Source organism: Brassica napus, unplaced genomic scaffold (assembly GCF_020379485.1).
Source record: "Brassica napus cultivar Da-Ae unplaced genomic scaffold, Da-Ae ScsIHWf_567;HRSCAF=849, whole genome shotgun sequence".
In the NCBI taxonomy this organism is placed as follows: domain Eukaryota; kingdom Viridiplantae; phylum Streptophyta; class Magnoliopsida; order Brassicales; family Brassicaceae; genus Brassica; species Brassica napus.
In genome coordinates this window covers 156,954-164,287 of record NW_026016628.1, presented here as the reverse complement: position 1 = coordinate 164,287, position 7,334 = coordinate 156,954, and positions in this window count along the sequence as shown.

Sequence of the window (7,334 nt, the reverse complement as noted above, 5' to 3'; positions counted from 1 at the left end):
GAAAAATCTGCGCAAGATCAACCTGAACAATCTGCGCAAGCTCAACCTGAAGAAAACTCAGTATTGTCTCATGATCAAGATGAGATGGAACAACCAGAAACTGAAGTTCAAGGTAGTGAACCTGAGCAGACACCAGCCCTAAGAAGAAGTACAAGGATCAGGAGACCGACTTCAGATTGGGTTAAGACAAGAATCTACTACAATGCTCAAGCCGTGGCACATCCAGTAAGTGGAGTATGCACCCTTGCTCAATATCCAGAAGAACATCAAGCCTTTGTGAGTTCATTGGACCAGGAATGGATACCAAAAACGTATGCAGAAGCTATGGAGGATGATGAATGGAGGAGCTCAGTGGATGATGAAAGGGGGGCCATGGAAAGGAATAACACCTGGTATGAGACAGAGCTTCCAAAAGGAAAGAAAGCCGTGACTAGCAGGCTCATACATACCATCAAGTACCTTGCAAATGGGAAGCCAGAAAGGAAAAAGACCAGACTAGTGGCAAGAGGTTACACACAAGTATATGGAGAAGACTACCTAGACACTTTTGCACCAGTAGCCAAGCTCCATACTATCCGGATCCTCCTCTCATTGGCAGTGAACCTAGAATGGGATCTTTGGCAAATGGATGTGAAGAATGCATTCTTGCAAGGTGAACTAGAGGATGAAGTATATATGAGGCCACCTCCCGGAATGGAAGAGATGGTGAAACCAGGGAATGTTCTCAGACTCAGGAAGGCTATCTATGGCCTGAAACAATCACCAAGAGCTTGGTACCACAAGCTAAGCACCACACTAAATGGGAGAGGCTTTGTGAAGTCTCAAGCGGATCACACACTGTTTACTCTCACCAGCCAGCAAGGGATCGTTGTGATTCTGGTCTATGTGGATGACATCATCATCACTGGTAGTGACAAGGAAGAGATCAGCTCAACTAAGACATTCCTCAAGACCGCATTTGACATCAAAGACCTAGGAGAACTGAAATATTTCCTTGGCATTGAGATGTGTAGATCAAGGGAGGGATTGTTCATGTCCCAAAGGAAGTATACTTTGGACATCCTAAAGGAGGCAGGAGACCTTGGAGGAAGAGTGGCCAAGACACCACTAGAAGAAGGCTACAAGGTTATGCGTGAGGGGGAGTTTGATGCAACTCCCTTTGAGGATGTCAAGAGGTATAGAAGATGTTGACATGAAAGCATGAATGACATAGAGGAAGAAGAAATCAAGTCAAGACATACATCCGGAGTGATCAAAGTAAGCTTGTCCGTACAAGTGTGATCTAACTTGGCGTGCAAGGCAAGAGGAGACTTATCTGTGATCAAGAAGGATGTTATACTTGCCTTAAGATATTTAAAAGATGTCGGCCAAGAGAAGGGATCCGTTGAAGAAGAAGACAAGGTGGTTCAAAGGAGAGAGAGCCGTTTGGTGCTGTCGCTTTCCACCTTGGCTGTGCGCAACCTGCCCTTGATCAGGCCTCTTTGTTTATTCTTTTCTTCTATGTCAACTTGCCATTAGTTTATTCATTGTTGCATCTATTTAAAGTATGTAATCAGGACCAAATGGATCAAGGAAAATAAACACTTCCTCACTTCTCTCTTATGTTTTCGAAATCTCTCTCTCTCTCTCTCTCTCTCTCTCGGATTCTTAGTAAAACCCTAGCTATCTCTTCTCTTTGTTCTTGATAAATCACACAAGCCACTCTTATAACTCATTCATTTTATCATGGTATCAGAGCAACAAAGCTCTTGAAACCCTTATCTACTTCCGCAAAACAAATCTCTGTTTCTTTTCTTGCCGGTCTTTGAATCCTCAAGATGGAGAACAACAACAACAACAACAACAACAACCGCATCAGCATACCTGTGACTCTGAAGGGGATTAACTACCTCTTATGGGCCAGGATGGTGAAAATTGCCCTTGGAGGAAAGGGTTTGTGGAGTCATGTCTCAGCAGAAGCGGCTCCAAAACAAACCAACCAAGGAGAAGATGGACAGGAAATGGTGGTAGCTGATGAAGACAAGTGGGCTCAGGAAGACCTCATGGTTCTCACAGTGCTCCTCAGCTCTCTTGAACCCGCCATCATGGAGTCTTACTCTTACTGTGAGACTACCAAACAGCTGTGGGATACACTTTACAAAGTGTATGGAAATGTCTCCAACCTCACAAGAGTCTTTGAAGTGAAGAGAGCCATCAATGCGCTCAACCAAGGAGATGTGGAGTTTCAACCACACTTTGGCAAGTTTAGGTCTCTTTGGGCAGAGATGGAACTGCTAAGACCACACACCACTGACCATGCCACGCTTCTAACCAGGCGTGAGGAGGACAGAGTGTTTGGACTGCTGCTCACTCTTAACCCATCTTATGGGAGCTTGATCAAGCACATCCTAAGAGCTGACAAGCTACCTGACCTGGATGAAGTATGTGCTCAAATCCAGAAGGAAGAAGGCTCAGTGGGCTTGTTTGGTGGCAAGGGAGACTTAAGCATGGCGCATCAAGCAGAACAAGCAGTGGCAAACAAGGCGGCTTACAAACAAGATGAGAGGAAAGGCCTGACCTGTGACCACTGCAAGAAGAAGGGTCACTTGAAGGACAAATGCTGGATACTCCACCCCCACCTTAAGCCCAGCAAGTTTAGGGAGACTCGCTCCCAATACCAAGATGCAAGGGCCAACTTCTCAGCTGATGGTGCGGAGCCAACAACACCAATCACCATGGGCATAAGCAACCTAGGTGTGGGAAGTGCAACTGCCTCCACATCAGGCTATGCCACGCCAAGGGCCAACCTGGATGAGACCATCAAGAAGTCTGACTTAACTGCTCTCATCAAGGCTCTAAAAGAATCTGGTATATCTAAAAACCTTGGTGTTTCTCTTAATGCTTCACATACTGCTAATGACACTATAAGAGTTTTTAAATCGGCTAAGCCCTTAGTTATAGATTCTGGTGCTTCTCATCACATGATAAGTGACTTAGAACTGATTAAAAACATAGAACCGGCCTTAGGAAATGTGATGATAGCAAATGGAGATAAAATCCCAATAAAAGGTGTAGGTAACCTTAAACTGTTTGATAAAGAAACTAAGGCTTTCTATATGCCCACCTTTGCTTCAAATCTATTATCTGTTAAGAAAGTAACTAATGATCTCAATTGTCAAGTTACATTCACGCCTAACAGTGTGTACTTTCAGGATATTGATTCTAGTAAGTTGCTTGGCAAAGGTGTTACCAAGGGAGACTTGTACTTGCTTGAGGACACAAGATCCACAACTGATTTATTTCCTGCTTTTCATTCTGTTTCTGAATTCCCTAAAGATGTAATATGGCATGCTAGACTAGGACATCCTCATTCTCATGCCTTGAACATCCTGTTACCTAGCATTTCTTTTAAAAGTGATTGTGAGGCTTGTATCTTAGGAAAACATTGTAGAACTGTGTTTCCTAAATCAAAGACTCAATATGATAATTGCTTTGATCTCATACATTCTGACGTATGGACTGCCCCATGTGCATCTAGAGAGCAACATAAATATTTTGTGACATTCATTGATGAAAAATCTAAATACACATGGATCACCTTGTTGCAATCTAAGGATAGAGTGCTAGAAGCTTTTAAAAACTTTCAGAGCTATATAACTAACCATTTCAATGTTAAGATCAAAATTCTTAGATCAGATAATGGTGGTGAGTATACTAGCACAGCCTTCAAACAACACCTAGCCTCACATGGAATCATTCAACAAACTAGCTGCCCTTATACACCTCAACAAAATGGAGTTGCTGAGAGAAAGAATAGACACTTGATGGAAGTGGCGAGGAGTATGATGTTCCATGCCAATGTACCTAAACGTTTTTGGGGAGATGCAGTGGTCACGGCCACCTATCTAATCAACCGCACACCTACAAGAGTCCTCCTTGATGCCACTCCCTATGAGGTACTAAACAAATCTAGATCATCCATTGACCATTTGCGTGTGTTTGGGTGTGTGTGTTTTGTTTTGATTCCAGGAGAATTAAGGAACAAGCTAGAAGCAAAGAGCACAAAGGCTATGTTTATTGGGTACTCCACACATCAGAAAGGGTACAAATGCTACGTACCAGAAACAAGGAGAGTCCTAGTATCCAGAGATGTTAAGTTCATGGAATCCAAGGCCTACTATGATGAGAAGAGTTGGGGAGAACTCAAAGATCTATCTCATTCTGCCTCGGACAGAGCTAACAACCTGAAAGTTCTTATGGAAAGACTTGGCATCAGCTTACCAAGGGAACCAGAAAAGAGCCGGGATACTACCCCTCAGCATGATGGAGCTGAGGTACGAGATAATGAAGTCTCTCATCATGATCATGAGGGGGGAAATGGAGAAAAATCTGCGCAAGATCAACCTGAACAATCTGCGCAAGCTCAACCTGAAGAAAACTCAGTATTGTCTCATGATCAAGATGAGATGGAACAACCAGAAACTGAAGTTCAAGGTAGTGAACCTGAGCAGACACCAGCCCTAAGAAGAAGTACAAGGATCAGGAGACCGACTTCAGATTGGGTTAAGACAAGAATCTACTACAATGCTCAAGCCGTGGCACATCCAGTAAGTGGAGTATGCACCCTTGCTCAATATCCAGAAGAACATCAAGCCTTTGTGAGTTCATTGGACCAGGAATGGATACCAAAAACGTATGCAGAAGCTATGGAGGATGATGAATGGAGGAGCTCAGTGGATGATGAAATGGGGGCCATGGAAAGGAATAACACCTGGTATGAGACAGAGCTTCCAAAAGGAAAGAAAGCCGTGACTAGCAGGCTCATACATACCATCAAGTACCTTGCAAATGGGAAGCCAGAAAGGAAAAAGACCAGACTAGTGGCAAGAGGTTACACACAAGTATATGGAGAAGACTACCTAGACACTTTTGCACCAGTAGCCAAGCTCCATACTATCCGGATCCTCCTCTCATTGGCAGTGAACCTAGAATGGGATCTTTGGCAAATGGATGTGAAGAATGCATTCTTGCAAGGTGAACTAGAGGATGAAGTATATATGAGGCCACCTCCCGGAATGGAAGAGATGGTGAAACCAGGGAATGTTCTCAGACTCAGGAAGGCTATCTATGGCCTGAAACAATCACCAAGAGCTTGGTACCACAAGCTAAGCACCACACTAAATGGGAGAGGCTTTGTGAAGTCTCAAGCGGATCACACACTGTTTACTCTCACCAGCCAGCAAGGGATCGTTGTGATTCTGGTCTATGTGGATGACATCATCATCACTGGTAGTGACAAGGAAGAGATCAGCTCAACTAAGACATTCCTCAAGACCGCATTTGACATCAAAGACCTAGGAGAACTGAAATATTTCCTTGGCATTGAGATGTGTAGATCAAGGGAGGGATTGTTCATGTCCCAAAGGAAGTATACTTTGGACATCCTAAAGGAGGCAGGAGACCTTGGAGGAAGAGTGGCCAAGACACCACTAGAAGAAGGCTACAAGGTTATGCGTGAGGGGGAGTTTGATGCAACTCCCTTTGAGGATGTCAAGAGGTATAGAAGAATGGTTGGGAAGCTTATCTATCTTACTATCACAAGGCCGGACGTGTGTTTTGCTGTGAACCAGGTGAGCCAACACATGCAAGCTCCTAAGGTACATCATTGGAACATGGTGGAAAGGATCTTGAGATACTTAAGAGAGGCGCCAGGTCAGGGAGTGTGGATGGCTTGCAATAAGAGTACTGAAGTTGTTGGGTATTGTGATGCTGATTGGGCTGGAGATAGAGTTGATAGGAGATCAACCACAGGCTATTGCACCTTTATTGGAGGAAACCTAGTCACATGGAAGAGCAAGAAGCAGAAGGTGGTCTCTTGCTCAAGTGCCGAGGCAGAGTACCGATCTATGAGGAAGCTTACTAGTGAACTCATATGGATCAAGGGACTGCTAAAGGACTTGGGCATAGAGATCTCCACGCCAATGACTATGCATTGTGACAATCAGGCAGCAATACACATTGCATCAAACTCTGTGTTCCATGAGAGGACTAAGCATATAGAAGTGGACTGTCACAAGGTGAGACAAGCAGTGGAGCAGCAAGTGATTCTTCCATGCTAGACAAGAAGTGAAGATCAACTAGCTGACATGATATGATCATGGACCGGCACAAGGATGGAGATAAAGAGTTCAAAGACCAATCAAGGGAAGAAGATGATGCCTTAGTCATTCCACCAGGTCCCATCACTCGCGCCAAAGCTAGAAGACTCAAAGAAGCTGTTGGAAGTCTACTTATGATCTCATGGAAGCAAGAAGACGGTCTTGATGGACGTTTGATCAATCAAGACACTCTTATCACCATTCAAGCAATGGTTTCAAACTGATCATCATCTAAGCAAGTGCTTGTGTGTGCTCTTTTCCTAGCCTTTGGTTTTGTCCCATTGGGTTTTCCAAAGGAAGGTTTTTAATGAGGCCACAAGTTACTTACATAAACCTTAGATGATGTATCACGGTTCCACCTTAGGTTATTTTTAAACTATGGTTTTTATTTCATGTTTTAAAAACTCTTTTCGAATTTGAATAAGTCTTTAGTCTTTGTTGTAGTTCCAAGGGAGCCTGTTCCCTTTAATGATCTCGAGAATATGGAGCCTGTTCCATACTTCTCTATATAAGTGTGTTTGCGTTCTCTCTTTTAATCACAATCCTTTTTCTACAAATCTATCAGATTTCTTTGTTCTCTCTTTACTTCTCATCAAGTCTTGAGTGAATCTCGTTGGTGTGTCATATCCAACAACTAAGGGTGTCTATTTTGGTGTGTAATATCCAAGCTAGTCATCTAGGAGTATCAAGGAGCCATTCCGCAACTCTTTGTGTCACCAAACGATCCATCACCTTGATAAACTTGAGTCTCTGATTCGTTTATACAAGGATCTATCCAATTCAATCCAAAGAAGCATCCTAGGAGTTCATTAAGTGGTATCAGAGCTGCTTTGGATTGGGAAGTTTTCGATTTCTCTTCTGTTTCAAATAAACTTTTCAACTTCTTTGATTACCATTGATAGATCTGCGATCTGTTGTTGTTTCTCGTATCATCTGAGTAGCATATCACCTGATTGCTAATCGTCTGTGTTGAATCCTATTAGATCTAAGTGTTCTTATCATATTTTGAATCAAACTCATCCGATCCGTGTGAAGGAAGTAATCGAATCGCTTGATCTGTCGAATCACTTGCTGAATAACTTGATTTGTGTTGTTTCTGTGATAGATCTGTTCTTATTTGTCTTGAATCTGATCTGCATAAATCCAAAATTGATAGATCTAATCTTAGTCTTGTCGATTTGAATTCTCTAATCCGTG